General features: G+C 39.8%; 1 protein-coding gene across 3 annotated transcripts in view; it reads left to right on the top strand.

Moving 5' to 3' along the window:
* The window catches only part of MYO18B (myosin XVIIIB), a 2,352,406-nt gene that overhangs the window by 533,606 nt on the left and 1,799,338 nt on the right, over window positions 1-19,462 (top strand). The window lies entirely within an intron of this gene.

Raw genomic sequence — 19,462 nt, 5'->3', positions numbered from 1 at the left:
GTTGCCACGGAGATTCTTGATATAGCTATAGAATGCTTTGTGATTCCCTTAGAATCAGTGGTAATTTTGTTTTTGTAGCAAGCTTTGGATGATCTTATAAGGGATCTTAGCTTCTTACTGATGCTGACCAGGGAGCTCCTCCACTCATGGGATTTTACTCTCTTTTGCAACCGTTTCTTCCTTCTGTTGTTTGTTTATGATAGGGGACTACCAGATTGGCTTCCTTTTTTTGGAGGATAGCATCTTGGTTCTGTTTGTGATAGCACAATCCATGCACTCATGTAAGTGCTTTTAGAGTGCATTTGTGTAGGATTCAGCAGTCATAACTGTATTATCCATCTGCATGAGTGTCATGAAGTTTGCCTCCTCCTTTGGTGTTTTGGTCCAGGTTAGAAGGCCGAAAAGTGTGGTATGAGTTATAGCCTGGTATTGCAGGGATACTCTCTTAAGCCTTGAACCAGGTCTCAGTCACTGCACAGATATCGATGTTCTCCATTTTAAGGAGTGCCTCAAGTGAGTGCATTTTGAGATTTAGACTTATAGCATTGAATAGCATTACCCTCAGTTTTTGCTTGCCTGTTCCTGTTATAGTGGTGAATTTGTCATTTGAGCCTTGCCTAAAAAAGGCACTATAGAGGTGGCAAGACCCTTAGCCATTATCCAGAATCCCAGGGGTGACAGGTGCAGGCCATCTCTGGCAAAGCATCATGGTCTGTCGACCATGTCGTCCCAGGCAGACAGATACTGGATCCACTTAGAATGATAACAGAAGCTTAGCCAATTGTTGAAGTCAATCATTTTTTCCATGTACTGCGGTATTATTCTGGGTGATGGTAGGATGCTACTCGGGCTAGGGTCATACCTGCCTGAGCTACAAGATCGGAGAGCTCTTCCATGTCTCTTTTCATACAGTCCAGGGAGGTATGTCTCAGGTCATTCACACCAACATGGACAATGACAGAGTCATATTTGTACTTGTTGTGGAGTGACCTGAGTGCCTGGGTTATGTGGCGGATCCTGGCACCTGACACGCAGCTGACAGTAACCTTCTCCTTGTTTATCCTGGTGAGTTGGACATCAGTGTGTCTAAATATAGAGTCCCCTATTACTAGTGTGTTGGGTATGTTGTTTTGCCTTATGGACTGTAGTTTATTGGCACACTGAGTCTGTGGGCTATGTGTCATTTGTGTTGTGTTGGGGGGTGGAGGTTGCTTGCATTTCTGCTTTGGAGGTCTCTGTTGCTTGAGCAGATTATTATTGAGAGCCTCTGTGAATGTTTTTGTGTTTCTATGTGTGGATTTTGGTGGTGTAAGTTTAGTGGGACTATGTGATGAATGTGGTGTGGTGCAAGTGTTTACCTTCTCCTCTTAACTGTCAGGTTCAGTCTTGTTTGAAGACAGCTTTACCTCCAGTTTGGCTAGATAAGTGCATCTCTCACAGATTGTGGGTTGGGTGGTAGGAAGAGAGGGTTGTCTGTGTACATGAGGCAATTGCTACATCACCCCAAGATGCCCAGATTCATCAGATAGACAGGAGAGAAAACTGGGAGCTGACCATTGGACATGCCTGAACAAAAAGCTACTTTCCTCTAGACAAGTGAAGAAAGTGAGTATAAGAGCTGTTTTTCTCTAAGCAAGTGAGGAAAGTAAGTACAAAAACTGTTTCCTCTAGGTAAAGAGGAAGGTTGAGTCTGTAGTAATTTGTAGCTTATTTAGGGCTAACAACAAGTTCTGAACAAGTGCTGAGCATGAATAAGCAAATTCAAGTGCTAAAACTAAGAATCTGTAGCTGGCTCTTGTTGTAGATAGGCTACCCAGTGCTTACCACTCCAGCTGATAAGCTAGAATGCTTCCCTCCAGCACAGAAAGTCTTGGGGTGCTCAGACGCTTACAAACAGTCCTGGATACGGCAAATCTGTATCTGGACTAGACTAGTTACAGGAAAGGTGGGAAACAAGTGCAAACATGGGCTTTTAAACCAGAAAGTTGAAAGAGATGGAAAAACTGCCCAAATGGCCAATAAACTACAATTTCTGGGCCAGAAACCACTCTTGTAGTAGATAGGCCACCTAGTGCTTACCACTCTTACTGATAAGCTAGAAGACTTCCCTCCAACACAGAAAGGCTTGGGGGGTCAGAAGCTTACAAGCAGTCCTGGATTCAGCAAATCTGTATCTGGACTAGACTAGTTATAGGAAAGGTGGGAAACAAGTGCAAACATGGGCTTTTAAACCAAAATGTTGAAAGAGATAGAAAAACTGCCCAAATGGCCAATAAACTACAATTTCTGGGACAGAAACTACTCTTGTGGTAGATAGGCTACCTAGTGCTTACCACTCCCACTGATAAGCTAGAAGGCTCCCCTCTAACACAGAAAGGTTTGGGGGGCTCAGAAGCTTACAAACAGTCCTGGATACAGCAAATCTGTAGCTGGACTAGACTAGTTATAGGAAAGGTGGGAAACAAGTGCAAATGCAGGCTTTTAAACCATGAAGTTGAAAGAAATGCAAAAATTGCCCAAATGGCCAATAAACTACAATTTCTGGGCCAGAAACCATTCTTCTGGTAGATAGACTACCTAGTGCTTACTACTCCCACTTGTAAGCTAGAAGGCTTCCCTTCAACACAGAAAGGCTTTGGGGGCTCAGAAGCTTACAAACAGTCCTGGTTACAGCAAATCTGTATCTGGACTAGACTAGTTACAGGAAAGGCAGGAAACAAGCTTAGAATTTTTTTTGTTTGTTTTTTAGAAAGTGGAAAGGCAGAAAGGAGAAACAGAAGATAATTAAAAATTAAGGACCTAAGTGACTTGCCCTTCACAAATGTTGTCTCTGTATTAGATAAAATGAGCTAGTGATACTAGACTGGAATAGAGCTGGGATAGGCCTGAACAGATGGGACTGGTAGGAGTGTCTGAAGTCAAAATATGATCTCATTGTACTCGGTTGAGTGAGCAAATGAGATAGACCCAGGAGGAGTGTTCAAACACAAATTTACAGGAGGGGCGGGCAATTCTAAAGCCACCAAGATTAATGCCAGAACCAGAAGCAGAACAAGAACAGGGAGGGAGGGTGGGAATCTAACTGCAGAGACAGAGAGAGACCACATTATTCTATGAAACAATTAAATAGAAAAATAAATAACTGCAGAGAGACACAGACCACAATATTCAATGAAACAATTAAATAGAAAAATAAAATAGGTTGGGAGGGTGGCCTAAGTGTTGGGAGGGTGGCCTAATGGTTAAGGTGTTTACCTTACAAACAAAAGGTGCAGGGTTTCAGTCTCACAGGGGATAATTTGCTAGGCTTAAAATGGCTCGCAAGGGCAGTTAGCTTAGTACTAATCTATAAACCTATGAACCTAAATGCAGTACAATTGGTAACACTGCAAGTTTCTACTTAACTCAGCTAGTAATGCAGTTGATTGTAGGTATGTACTAGAAGCCAAACAACTCAGATATTGAACAGTAATAAATTCAAAGATATGTGACTAACACTTATAAATACAGAGAAACCCTCTAGGCTAAGAGTGTAACACTGAATATCAATGAAATGAAACACAATAGCCCCCACTTACTGCAGAGACAGAGAGAGACCACAGTATTCTATGAAACAATTCAGAGCAAACAGGTGGCACACAAACACTTCAACTAAATATAGATATTTCTAAATGCTGTTCCTCAGCTCCTCCCACTAATTAATTGAAGCTATTCACAGTTTGCAAAGGAATTCTATAGTAACGTGCTTTAAACTGACCCTAGCCAAGAACTCTTAAAACTCCAACAGAACAGAAAACTTAAAGCAAATGTAACTCCAGAATAAGATACAAAATAAAAGTAATCAAACCTTAAATGAAAAGCTTCAAATCAAAATAAAATTCAGCCACAGGTCAGCAATATTCAGAGCAAACAAGAGGCACACAAACATTTCAGCTAAATACAAATAATTCTAAATGCTATTTCTCAGCTCCTCCCACTAGTTAACTGAAGCTATTCATAGTTTGCAAAGGGATTCTACGGTAACTTTTTTAACTGACCCTAGCCAAGAACTATTATAACTCCAACAGAACAGAAAACTTAAAACAAAGCAAATGTAATTCTAGAATAAGGTACAAAATAAAACTGATCAAACCTTAAATGAAGAGCTACAAATAAAAATAATATTTAGCCACAGGTGAGCAATATTCAGACCCTAGATATAATCATACTGTAAGTTCTTGCTGAAGTGTTCTTAGATCATTGTTACTAAATCTGTCTCCTCCCTGTGCTTTTTTTGGATCCAGTTTGTGCAGTTCTTTTTCAATATAATCTAATTTGATTTGAGTATCTGGAGTTAACCTGGATGTCACTTGGACAACTTATTACCCCTTTTGTGGACCCAAACTGTTTTGTATAAGATTTTGTAAATATATCTATAATCTGTTATGTCTAAGAATAAATTTTAGAATCTGCACGCAGTTTATCAATTTGTGTGTCTTTACTCCTTCCACATCTTATGTATCTATAAAAAGGTTTCCTATTACACTCAATATCTTTATATAAATTTTCTTCAAATTTTTCTTGATCTTGTCTAACACTATGCTTAATCTGTTTGTCCAGCTCGTTTATTTCAGTTTTCAAAGTTGTAATTCGACCTGCCTTCCATTTTTTATATTTTTTTGTCTCTCACCTTAATCAGATGTCTTGTTCTTATGGAAATATTTCCCTCTGATGTTTGTATGCCTAGATCCTGATGTTAAACATTTTTTTTTTATTTTTTGCATTCAAAAATTTCTTTCAAAACTTTTCACATTCCATCTGCAGTTTTCCCACTGAACACCTCACTCCAGTTAGTTTTACATAGTGACTGTCCTACACAAAACTTAGTTTGAGTAAGTATTCAGCATGCAGTATATAGAGGATTGTGATCAGGTATGCAGTCATAATCATACTATTATGTATTTCAGACATGGATGAAAAGAAATTTGCTTGAGAGGTGAATCTTAGCATCCATGTCAAGAACAAATAATATAGGGTTTCAAGTGGAGACTTGATCATAATTTGTTGTTGTGCATGGTGCTTTATCTGATCCATGTGCTATGACATAAGAAAAGGGGGGGGGTTAAACATTGGTCGAATTCACTTAGATTTATTAGAATGACAGGCTTTTGTATTAACATGCATTGTGAACAGTAAGAAGTGTGAAAGCCTGTTTCTGGCATTTTCCCTCACTCTCTTTCTCTCTCACTCTCTCTATTTATATTGTGGAAGCACACACACACACACACACACACACACACACACACACACACACACACACACACACACACACACACACACACACACACACAGATAAACACAAACACAGATCCTTCAATTTGTCATTTTTTGCCAAATTGTGAATTGGATGGCTATTTTGGCTAATTCACAAATCAAAATATTAACACAGTAGAATCTGACTTAATGTGAAATGGTGCATAATGAGGGTTTAGGGAGATTTCAGTTTTTCTCCACTGCTGTGCTGTCACAGGTATACATAAATATTTCTAAAATAAATCTTGGGTTATATGGGGTCTTGCCTAGACAAAGAGATACCCACACATGCACCTATATCTGAATGTATATGGTTTCCCTTCAATTTGTCTAAGGTTTGCTTGTTCAATTTGTGAATCACCTGACTTTTTTGGCCAATTCACAATTGAAAAAATTTACATTGTAAGATCTGATGGGACATTTTAAGCCTAGCTATGCTTCTGATTTCTCACCCACCATCATTGCCATAGCTATACAGTAAACTCTTAGTTAACTGGAACTCAAGCAAATGACAAAAAAGAAATCAAAGAATTACAGTATAATTTTCATGTGTTGCAGTTTCTCACAGAAACATACCTTACATTTTTAGAGTTTTAGAGTTTTAAAAAGGAAGATAGGAATAAATTCCCTCTCTCTTCAACCTGAGAACAAGTCAAACCAAACAAATGATATAGTGTGCAGTATTAGTCAGGCCTCTTTTTAATATTAACTCACAAGCAACCAGAAACTACAGTTATCCAGCATCTACCAATCCCCATGGGTGCCAGTAAACTGAGAGTTTACTGTATTTAAATACTTCTCATTTATAGCAGATTATTTTGTTTGGGTCTCATCCTCAGTATATTGGGTTCCTAATGTAAGGTAGGGTGTTTAAGCAATGCTTTGTCCATTAGGAACAAAGGGTTAGTCCTAGGTTAAATTTACTATTTTCCTTACACTGGTCCAAATTACACATAAATAGTGTCATGGGAGGGTTTTGTTTTATGTATATGGGGGAGTCTGTTCCATAATACTCTGAGATATGTGCCTGTCCCCCAATACCATTCTGTTTATGTTGCAAAGGAGGTTGAGGTCTCTGGATTGGGTATTTCTACTACCATTTGATTTGCAGATGTGCAGTAGGCCCATTAGTACTGGGCCTCTGGATTCATTGTAAGACAGGCATAGGTCGCCTCTTAGTAGTCTGTATAAGACAGAATGTAGCAACAGGACTTTCAGGTAAACCATGTAGATCATGTGCCTTAGCCCCTACTATTTTTCATTTTGTAAGAAACCTCTGTGGATGATCCAGTTGTTGCAACTGCTTGGACAGGTACATACCAAATGGGTCATTGTACTCTATGGTGGGCCTATTGAGAGCTGTATAAGGTTGGACAATGTCATCTCTGGACCAAGATGCTATCCCTTTATTTACAAGCTGGGCAATATAGAAAGACTTTCTCACAACAGTGGAGATGTGTGTGTGTTGACTGTCAACGTAAGTGCCCAAATTCTTAAAAACTGGATCTACCCTTAGGGGTATATTGTCAGTGTGATAACTCCATGGGTAGTCAGTTTTCCAAAGGACACAGTAATGCACTTTTTGGTATTTTTTTATGTTCCATGACTCTGCCACTAGTTATTTGTTTGGGACAAGCCCTCCTGTAGGATTGCTGCGTCATTAGGGGATTCATTAACGGCTCCCAGCTTCTAGTCATCCACAAACGTGGTCAGCCACAGGCCCTTGACATTTGCTTTGATTTCTGGAAGAAGATGCCAAATAAGAGGAGCCACAGAGCAGAGATCTGTGGACCCCCACCCATGACAGGTCTTTTTGTTGAGATGACAAGCCCTATCTTGACTTTCTGTATCATATTTGTAAACCAGTTTCCAATCCAGTGGGTAATAAAAGTTTTTTTTCCTAGTTTGGCCAGTTTATTCACAATGCCTGAGTGGGGTTTAGTGTCAAATGCCTTGGCCAGATCAAGGTGGGCACTGTGTACTGTCTTTCCTTCATCCATCACATTGGTGCTTTTTTTGAAAAAAATCCACTAGGTGGAGCAGACATGTCCTGCTCTTGACCAAACCAAACTGTGATTGCTCTGGTGTTTGAAGGTTTCCTATGTTCTTATTGATTAGCTCCTTTATAAGTCTTTCCATGGTTTTACATATGAGGCTAATCAGATTTATGGAACACTAATTGCTTGGGTCAGTGGATGTCCCTACCTTGTATAGGACTATGACTGCTGCTGTCCTGCATTCACTTGGTATGAAGACTGGAGGCTGAGGCTGAAAAGTTTTGTTAGGTATATAGAAATATTTTATTTCATGCTATTTATGATGCATCTTGAGATATTGTCAGGGCACACAGTCCATATTTTTGGCCTGGGTTTCTATGATTTTCTGATATTTATTGTACGATTACTGTGGGTGTGAAAGTATGAAGTTTCAGCTGCATTTTTTTCCTAATAGATTTGCTATATCTACATCTTCCACATAGGTGGCACAGTTTGCAATCAGCTTAGCACACTACTGGGAATTGCTCATTAAATTGTGGCTATAGCTGAAGAAGACTTTGTGGTTATCCTTGTCCTGGTGGCTACTTTTTCTCATATTTGTCCTTGGTAGTTTTTATTATGTACCTAAGTTGTTTGTTTAATTTGGTGATTAGGTTCTTATTTTGTTGCATGTTGCAAAACTCAGTTATCTTTTGCTTATATTTAAGTATCATCCTTGGAGAAGGTAGAATGCTGCTCAATGCCAGACTCATAATTGCTAGAGTCATACAGCTGGAGAGCTCCCATCATGTCTTTCTCTTTATGTAGTCCAGATATCCACACACACTGCAACAGAGTCATAAGGGTACTTGCTGTTTAAGGACTTGAGTGAGTATGTGATCCAGGTCATCCTGGCTACAGGCAAGCAGCTGACCTTAACTTTTTCCTTACTCAGACTGGTGAATGGTGCATCTCTATGGCTCACTATGGAGTCACCTATGACTAGAATATTAGGTTGTGTGGATGCTTACCTTATGGTCATAGTATCTGAAACAGTATGTCCTTGGTTACTATGTGAGGTGATAGGTTTTGCCTGTGTTTACATACATACATACATACATACAAATGTTTCAAGCACGGGCATTAAAGCCCTTCTCACTTGCCAATATGCCAAAACACTTGTTCCCATAATAAATGTCCAGGCTGTTCTTAAAAATATCTAAACTAATACTTGCTTTAATGTAATTTAGTAGTCTGTTCCAAGCATCATCTACTTTGTCAGAGAACCAATTAGTACACTTCTCATTCCTATAGAATCTTCTATATAGGTTATCTGACAATTCTTTAGTACTTTTTGATAACCCCAAACATTCCCAGAGGTAGTTGTCCCTAAATGCCCTATATACCCGAATAAGATCTCCTCTTAAATATCTGTAAGAGACACTGTACAAGTTCAGATATTTTAGTCTTTCATAATAACTTAGATTTTCACATCCATGGATGCCCTTAATATATTTCCGCTGTAATCTTTCCAGTTTATTCATGCTTGTTTTCCTGTAGGGTTTCCATATTGTTATTCCATACTCAAGTTTGGGTCTAATGTAACTAACAAACAATGACTTCATTATGTTTGATTTCCTAGACTTTATAAAGCTTTTTATACAACCTATAGTTCTATGACTATCATTAGCCAATTGATTGATATGATTAGAAAAACTCATAGCTGACTCTACCCATATACCCTACCCATATACCCATGTCCTTAAATGAGTCTACAGTTTCAATCACTGTGTGCTGTATTAAATATTCACCTTTCAGTTTATGTCCCCCAAATCTCACATGCTTAGTTTTTGATGTATTTATCAACATATTATTCTCCTGTGCTCAAATGGTCAATTTAGTCAAATTATTTTGTTTCAGGTTTGGAATGTTGCTGAGAGTGCTTAAGGCCACTGTCTTGTTTCAAAGGTCTTTGATGTTTGGACAGGTGAAGCTTTAAAACCTTGGCATATGATGGGCTTGTGTTTCATTTGAGCTGTTGTGAGGTGTGCTGTGAGCTGCTGAACAGCCTTGCATTAGTGATGACTGTGTGAACCTTTTGCCTCCAGTGACATTAAATAAATAAATAGAACTTGTGCACACTGTGTTGTGCTGTTTGTGGTATTAGGCTGTCATTAATAAGCATGAGAAAATACTTATATCATCTCAAGATATCCATCTCAGTCTGGGTGGCTACAGAAATTGCAACAGAGTGCTTATCCATGGTTCCTATTTGTCAGACTAGGGGGCCTGGGGGCTGTTTTAAATAAGGAATTAGTTTGGTTGGCTACAGAGACCGGAGGTGGGCATGCCTGTCTAGATAGACATCTGAGGTGACTACTTATAACAAGTAACTAACTTTTATTATGCTGAGGGTAACTACTGTGGTTTCTACTACAGACCTATCATATCTGTTTAAAAGGAGTGTTTAGTTATCTTGGGCTATTAGCAGTGGACGATTACTATAATTTCTGTTGCAGAGCTGTCGTATCTGTGCTCGGCTTAGTTGATTGAGGCTACGAGTTCAGAGTATTGAATTCTACTTGAGTCAAGCAAGGCTTCCCATGTAAAAAGCCCTTGCACACACAACCCAGTATCAATTGAGACCTATGGCGGCGGTCCCCTAAGCACAATTTAGTGCAGATTTTAGGAGATGAGCTAAAAGACTAAACCAATCAGAAAAGCTAGAAGGTAGAACAAATATTGCTGCAAATCACAGTGCTGTTATAGCTGTGAGTCTAAACAACGTCTGTGTTCCTAGCTGGGCTACAATTAGAAGCACCTGTAGCTAATTCTGTGGGGGAAGAGAAACCAGAAACCAGTAGCAACAGGTCTGTGGTCCTAGCTGTGCTAAAAATTCAAGCTACTATAGCTTTTTTCTGTAGGGGCAGAGCAACCAGAAGTAAATGTATTGAACATAAGGCTGTGAAGGCAGAAACAAAGTAGCAAGCAAGCAGGAAGAAATGGAGAGAAGTAACAGTTATTTCATAGAAGTAAGTGCAGCCTATGTAGACAGCAGGTGGCAAAAATTAATTCTTCCCAAGTACAATGCAGGTGAAATTTCAGCTGTAATGTAGCACAGGTCTTGCAGCAATATTCACATTACTCCTACTGTTGTGAATCAAACTTACAAGACTATCACACCAGACCAGGCAGATTTGTGCAAGTACATATTTTTAGCTGGATGGTGGTAAAATGGCATTTTCTGAAATGTTTTCTTTTGTCTTTTTCTTTACTTGATCATAGTGTCGTGACCTTATTTTTTTACTGCTGTTAACTATCAGTAATACATACAAATATGAATTGCTTTCTGTTTAAACTGTGAACTTTGGCTAACTGAGACCTGCATGAGTGGAGCTAAGTAGATTTTTATCTGCACTTTTATCAAATAATACACGATTTAAAGTAATTTGTTTGTGTTGCATTGAGCAATATCTAGCTGGAAGTTGACTGTTTTTCACTAGGTCTTATACAAGTGGTATTTTCAGTTAAGGCTTGTTAAAAAACCTGCATAGCCAGTGATAAGTGGGGGTAGTTTACCTCATTGTTATTCGGTTTCTGTCTTATACAAGTGGTAGAGTGAATTGCTTTCTGTTTAAACTGTGAGCTTTGGCCAACTGAGACCTGCATGAGTGGAGCTAAGTAGATTTTTATCTGCACTTTTATCAAATAATACATGATTTAAAGTAATTTGTTTGTGTTGCATTGAGCAATATCTAGCTGGAAGTTGTGAAACTGCCTGCCCCTCTTGTAAATTTACACTTGGATACTCCGCCTGGGCCCATCTCATTTGCTCACTCAAAAAAAAAAAAAAAAAAAAAAAAATGTATCTGCTTTTACTGTATTTGTGTTTCTTCCTACTTTATTTTGCTTTTGTGTCATCTTAAAAGTACTCAGTTGTATTTATTACTGCTTGGTTTAACTCATTCTAAGCCTTTGGCTTCAGACCAGATGTTTTACATTAAGAAGGTTTGTGGTCTGCACTGTAGTGGCAGGACAGGTAGCTTATATCCTTCTAAGTTGGGAACTGCTTTTTGAGGGCTCAGTGTCTGTTATTCTAAAAGTGTATTAATTCTGGTTTAAGCACTTGGGCTTCAGGCCAGTTATTTTACATTAAGAGGGTTCATGGTCTGCACTATTGTGGGAGGAGAGGCTGGACTCTGCCCTTCTGAGCTGGGAATTTCTGGTTAAAGGCTTATAGTGCCTGCATATCTGAACTGCTTCTTACTGAAACTGGTACACCTTGTTTGCTGTTGCATAGACTAGATCCAGGCCTGCTGAATCTAGCTTTGTTTGTATAACTTGAGCACTAATCCAGGCATTCTTTAAAGTATTCAATTGTATTTATTACTGCTTGGTAGTAACTTGATTAAAGTGTAGCTATCATTCTAAGTCTTTTGGATTAAGCACTTGGGCTTCAGACCAGTTGTTTTACATTAGGAAGGCTTGTGGCCTGCACTGTGGTGGCAGGACAGGTAGCTTACATCCTTCTAAGTTGGGAACTGCTGATTGAGGGCTCAATGTCTGTTATTCTAAAAGTGTATTAGTTCTGGTTTAAGGACTTGGGCTTCAGGCCAGTTATTTTACATTAAGAAGGTTCGTGGTCTGCACTCTTGTGGGAGGAGAGGCTGGACTCTGCCCTTCTGAGCTGGGAATTTCTGGTTAAAGGCTTATAGTGCCTGCATATTTGAACTGCTTCTTACTGAAATTGGTACACCTTGTTTGCTGTAGCATAGACTAGATCCAGGCCTGCTGAATCTAGCTTTGTTTGTATAACTTGAGCACTAATCCAGGCATTCTTTAAAGTATTCAATTGTATTTATTACTGCTTGGTAGTAACTTGATTAAAGTGTAGCTATCATTCTAAGTCTTTTGGATTAAGCACTTGGGCTTCAGACCAGTTGTTTTACATTAGGAAGGTTTGTGGCCTGCACTGTGGTGGCAGGACAGGTAGCTTACATCCTTCTAAGTTGGGAACTGCTGATTGAGGGCTCAGTGTCTGTTATTCTAAAAGTGTATTAGTTCTGGTTTAAGGACTTGGGCTTCAGGCCAGTTATTTTACATTAACAAGGTTCGTGGTCTGCACTCTTGTGGGAGGAGAGGCTGGACTCTGCCCTTCTGAGCTGGGAATTTCTGGTTAAAGGCTTATAGTGCCTGCATATTTGAACTGTTTCTTACTGAAATTGGTACACCTTGTTTGCTGTAGCATAGACTAGATCCAGGCCTGCTGAATCTAGTTTTGTTTGTATGCTTGTTGTTTGCTTGTTATTTCCCTGAAATGCTAATTCCACCTAAAACGCGGCTTTTCAGTGCTTCTGTGGATCCCTAGTGATATCTGCATTGCTTACTGTACTTATTTCCTTGTTTCACTTGAATGAAAGTTACTGTTTGTCATTTTTGCATTTAAGTTACCTGGCACTTGCTCACTAAAGCAATTATATAAGTCAGCACTAAAAAATTAAAAGCACTACACCCTCACAAACTCCCCTTGAGTACCTTGTTCCCCATTGGCCCTTTTTTTCAATTATAAAGGAATTCCCAATACTATTCTAACATGTCCAAAGGTCAGTTGTCAATCTCCTCTCCGGTCCAGCTGGTGAATCTGGGAATCTTGAGGCAATGTTACAACTGCCACATGTACACAGGCAACCCTCTCCTCCTCCCAACAAATTCCAACACATGTGAGAGATGCAACCATATAGCCATACTGGAGGCTAAGCTCTCTCAACTCAGTACTGGCGTAACCAGTCAGGAGGAAAAGGAAACCACACTCACTACAATTCCAGTTTCACATAGACCTACCATGACAGCAAACCAAAAACATAAACAAACAAAAACATACTCGGAGACTCTAAATAAAAATCTGCCTAAGCAGCAGAGACCTCCAAAGCAGACACCCAAGCAACGACACACACAAAACAAAACACGTGCAACACATAGCTCACAAAGCCAGTGTGCTGAACAGTCACAGCCCTTAAGGCTAAACAACACACCTGATACACTTGTAATAGGTGACTCTATCATCAGGAACACTGACGTCCCGCTCACCAGGCTGAACAAGGAGAAGGTCACGGTGAGCTGCCTGTCTGGCGCTAGGATCCGCCACATAACACAAGCACTCAGGTAACTCCAAGGCAAGTACAAATATGACTCAGTCATTGTCCATGCTGGTGTGAATGACCTGAGACGTACCTCCCTGGACTACATGAAAAGAGACATAGAGGAGACCTCTGAGCATGTAGCCCAGGCCGGTATGACCCTGACCTTGAGTAGCATCTTACCCTCACCAAGAATGATGCCACAATATGAAGACAAGATGATCAATTTCAACAATTGGCTTAAGTATTGGTGTCATTCAAAGGGGATCCAGTGCCTGTCAGCCTGGGATGACATGCTCGACAAGCCACGATGCTTTGCTAGGGACGGCTTGCACCTATCACCTCTGGGCTTTCGGATATTGGCAAAGGCTCTTGCTACCCCCATAGTGCCTTTTTTAGGCAAGGCTCAAAAGACAAACCCACCTCCATAGGTATCACAAGGGATAAGAAACTAAGAGTAGTGCTACTCAACACCAGAAGTCTAAACCTCAAGATACATGCACTCGAAACTCTCCTTAGCATGGAGAACATCAATATCTGTGCAGTAACAGAAACCTGGTTCAAGGCTCCCGAGAGCACCCCAGCACTACCAGGTTATACCTTATACCATGCTTTTCGTCCCCAAAACTTGGACCGAACCACAAAAGGAGGGGGAGTATCAATATTTGTCAAAGATACCCACACCTCCAGGTTGGTGGCATAGCACAAAGCATCAGAGACTATCCATGTGCAAGTAACAGTGGGTAAAACTGCCTTCCAGTTTATAGCCTGCAACAGAACACCCTCCCAAACCCGGGAACTCCACTCGGCCTTCCTGAGAACACTGGAAAATATGAAGGTCTCTCCAAACACCATTATATTGGGCGACTTCAACTACCCAAACATAGACTGGGAGCATTACTCTAGCTCCAACACCCTAGCCCAAAGGTTCCTAGAATTTATAAACTCAAATGCTATGGAACAACTTGCTACCACTCCCACAAGAGGGGAAAACATACTGGACCTGATCATCACCAACATGGGGACTCTATGCTCCAGACCAGAAGTGTATCCCTCACTGGTAAGATCAGACCATAAACTAATCTCACTGGATATTCACATCCCGACCCCACCCTCTGCCCAGAAAACCACAGTGAAAAACTTCTCTAAAGCAAATTTCACACTCCTCAAAACCGAGGTGGAATCCTTCAAAGCCCCGGGCCTGTGGAAAATCTGCCCAGACCGCAGAATCCTTTATAAATGCATTCTATGAACACCTTCAGGAATGTATGGATCATGCAATCCCAAATAAAACCAAGACCCAATCCTCCAAAGGCAGACGTCCTGTCTGGTGGACCCCAGCCATAAACAAACTATACAATAGAAGGAGGAAGCTACTACATGATAGAGCAAAATCCCAAAAAGGGAAGGCATCTCTGATCAGTATTAGCAAAAAACTACGGGCATTCATAAAATCGTCTAAGGCCAGCTTTGAGAGAAAAATTGCACAAGACACTAAGGATAATCACAAGGCTTTCTTTAGTTATGTTAGGAACCTGGGAGGGAATTCCCAGATATGCTCAGAATTAGTCCAAAATGACAAAAAAATACACTGAACCCACAGACATTGCCAACATCCTAGCTGACAGGTTCAGCGCAAATTCCCGCCCCCACCAAAAGGGCAAATATCTATCCCAGCAGAGTGCTGCCCCCCCCTGACATCTCAGATGCTCAGGTAAGAGCCGCCCCCTCCAAAGCAAAAAACACAGCATCAATGGGACCAGATGGTGTCCCGGGCTGCATCCTACATGAACTCCTAGAAGAGCTAAACCCAAACATAAAACTACTGTTCAATCTCAGCCTTACTACAGGATATGTACCCAAAGAGTGGCGTACAGCAACGGTGGTTCCTCTCCACAAAGGTGGTGCCTCAACGGATCCTGGAAACTATCACCCCATAAGCCTGATTAGCTTGGTCTGCAAAGCTATGGAAAGGATCATCATGGACCTTATAAATAAAGATATCGGGGACCTACAGACACTGGATCCTATCCAGTTCAGCTTTGTTAAGGGCAGATCCTGCCTCTTAAACCTGGTCTATTTCTTTGAAACAGTCACCAAGGCCATTGACGAGGGGAAGGTGGTCCACACAGCCTACCTGGACCTCGCAAAAGCCTTCGATACAATACCCCACTCGGGCATTATAGGTAAGCTCACCAGCTTAAATATAAACCCCTATGTCACTAGATGGGTTGCAAACTGGCTAAAGGACAGAACCCACATGGTTAGAATTGCTGGAGCCATGTCAGACTCCAAAACAGTTACAAGTGGCATCCCACAAGGCTCAGTCCTGGGACCTCTCTTGTACGGTATATATTTCTCAGAGGTACAGGCCAATACGGAAGGACTGTGGCTGACCAAGTTCGCAGATGACTGCAAACTGGGCGCCATAATCGACTCTCCAGCCGACACAAGCATCCTCCAAAAGGGCCTCATAGAAACAGACAACTGGTGCCAGAGCCATGGCCTCAAGCTAAATGCCAAAAAGTGTATATTCATCCCCTTTGGCAAAAACAAAGTGCCCACAAATTACCACATAAGTGGTAATCCATTAAGCACGGAAGAAGTAATTAAGGACCTGGGGACCCAAGTTGATAGCAATCTCTCATTTGACAACCACGTGGCCAAAGTGGTTAGAAAAACATTTTATATAGCCCACCTAATCATGAAGGGATTCACATCTAGATCAGGGGAGGTCATCGTGCCTCTTTACTCATCCCTCATCAGGCCCATAATTGAGTACACTGCCCCTTTTGGGATTTACCTTACCAGACACCTGCAGCAACTGGAAAGACCCCAAAAGTACCTCACCAAGAGGATCAAAGGGCTCAAACAGATGTCATATGCTGCCCAGTTAAAGAAAGTCCAGCTCTACTCAGTGGCATACCGCCTGCTCAGAGGCGATCTGTGCCTGACGTATAAAGCCATGTCCAACCCGGAATTAATGGACATGCTGCACCTCAGAAAATCCAAATCCCATCGAGCTACGCAATCGAGAGACTTGAACCTCAGCACTGAAATAAATAGGACATGCTGGAGGGACAGATTCATAACCCAGAGGCTCCCTTCACTCTGGAATACAATCCCAGTACAGGTTAGGCAGAGTTCCTCATTGACTCTCTTCAAGAGGAATCTTGATGAGTGGATGGGGGATCGTAGGTTTACCCCGGGTATCACTTCTGTGTCACTGTTAGACAGAGGCACAGTATACTAACCTCGAAAAAGGGCATAGCAAAATTAATTTAAAATGGGTGGCGAAAGCCAAACACACTCTGGCTAGGCTAATAAATGCCCTAGGGCAGATAGCCTAGTATGAACCTATGAACCTATGAACCTATATATATATATATATATATATATATATATATATATATATATATATATATATACATATATATATATATATATATATATATATATATATATATATATATGGATTCCATACACTAGATCGAAGGTTCACTACTTCGAAATAGTGTGTGGAATGCACACTGCAGAGAAAGTGCACTTAATCGAAAGTGCAGTTACGCGAAGTTCAGTACAATGAACGGGCATTGTATTGAACTAATGTGCAGTACTCACGGACCTTAGGGTTAGGGCACGGGTCATGGTAAGGGGATAGCCCATAGGGCTATCCCCTTACCATGACCCGTGCCCTAACCCTAAGTTCCGTGATGACTGCAGCGCAGTGAAGGACATAGCAATGTCCTCCACTATGGTGCGATAGTCACGAACCTTAGGGTTACGGCATGGGTTAGGGTAAGGTGATAGCTTTACTAACTATCCCCTTACCCTAACCCGTGCCCTAACCCTAAGGTCCATGAATATCGCACCATAGTGGAGGACATAGCTTGTTTTTTGATGTCCACCACTGTGCTGCGGTACTTTCGTTGAAGTGCGCTTTCATGCAAGTTCACTTTCGTTAAAGTGAACTTTCGCGTAAGTGAGGCTTCCTATTACAAGTTCGAAGTTGTGAACTTTCGTTCTTGTAATAGGAATCCACACACATATATATATATATATATATATATATATATATATATATATATATATATATATGTCCTTATCAGTTGATCAAGTTTACAGAAACTCGAAATTTATGTGGTTGAGGTCATATGGCTGAGTTTTTGAAAACCCAAAGCTTTTGAGTGGAGATCGCAGTACAGTGTGGATTAGGAAATTTACCTTTTTCCTTAAGGTAGTGTGATCTCAGAGTTCATATATATAATTTGCAGGGTGTATGGAGGGGGGGGGGCACAGGGGGGCTTGCCTCCCTGCAAAAACGTAAAAAAAGGTGGATTTTTGAGTTTTTTTGTGCTTGATGTTCGAGTTTTCAGAAACTTGATCATATGGTCTCAACCATATGAATTTCTGAAATCAATCATCTGACATAGACCCATCTACATATATATATATATATATATATATATATATATATATATATATGTGTGTGTGTGTGTGCATCTGTATGTGTGTGTGTATATATATATATATATATATATATATATATATATATATATATATATATATGTATACACACATCTATATGTATATATAATATATATATATATATATATATATATATATATGTAGATATATATATATATATATATATATATATATATATATATATATATATATATATATATACACACACACACATATATATATATATATATATATATATATATATATATATATATATATATATATATATATATATATATATATATATATATATATAAATATATATGTATGCGTATATATTTATGGGTCTACTAAAAAATACCAAAACAAGGCAAATGTTGAAAACATTGACCACAGAACATTGACACTGCAAATGTTGCCATGCTACTACATATGCACTGAGAAATAACCTTGCCACATGCAAAATCAAAACAAAGAAAAGACAGAAAAACATAATTTTTTGCAGGTTGAGCAAGTTCCCCTGGACCCCCCTTGTGAGTAGCTGTGACCCCACACCCCTTGTTAATTATACATGCCAACCCTAAGCTCATACATTATCGGAGAAAGGGCACAGTCCCCAACACTGGGAATTGTATAGTCTTGCACATTTGTCGACCATCTGCTTAGTCAATCAAATGTTTTCGACTAAACAGATGTTGACCATAATGAAATTGGACTAAATTCATTCCAACCCCCTTGTAGCTGATGGTAGATGAAACATTTCAAAATATTGCAGCCTTGGGTTTATAATATATCCCCATTATTCACACTTTTAGTTCTGCTGTTGTAATGATCTCTGTTTCAATCCTACTGAAAAGGTAATCTGTAGATATATATATATATATATATATATATATATACACACACACACACACACACACACACACACACACACACACACACAGTGTAAACTAAATGCATATATTTAGGTAGAGTGGTACGCATGATTAATTGTAAGCTCTAGTATTTGCTGATGACACAGAAGCTACAATACATACCAAGGTGTTTGTTACAGTTTTGTACTGGCAGCAGTGCATTGAAAGCAGTTTCTCTGACAGTCTACTTTCTGAAATGGGTGGTCTCGTTCTGATCAAATCCTGCATAAAGAAATATTAAGTAAAATGACATGCATTGTTGTGCTGCATGCAGTTGCTTAATACCTTGTAAGAGTAATAGTTGTGAAGAACTGAATAGCAGTGGATTTTGTTGGTGAATCTCCACAGCATCTCATTTGTTTTGGGTTTACATTTTGTAGGAATTTCGATTGAGTTGTCTAGTGATTTTAGGGTTTCATACTAATTATGACTAATATTATGCAAGATATGAGCAATAAAATGTGTTGCTGCACTGGTACAATGTGAACAGGAATCAGTTACATAATTTTTCAAAAGACAAGCAAGATTATCCGTAAGACAGCATCTGTCAGTCAGATTCTCTGTACCAGTATATTGGTTCAAATCAATTCCTTAAAAACAAAAAACAAAGAATATACTAATGGAATGTTGTCTTTTAATCTCCTAATTTAGATTTTTTTTTTAATTAATTTACTGC

The sequence above is a fragment of the Protopterus annectens genome, chromosome 4.part0 (assembly GCF_019279795.1).
Source record: "Protopterus annectens isolate FY-2018-M chromosome 4.part0, PAN1.0, whole genome shotgun sequence".
NCBI lineage: Eukaryota > Metazoa > Chordata > Ceratodontiformes > Protopteridae > Protopterus > Protopterus annectens.
This window is presented reverse-complemented; position numbering and strand designations above follow the sequence as displayed.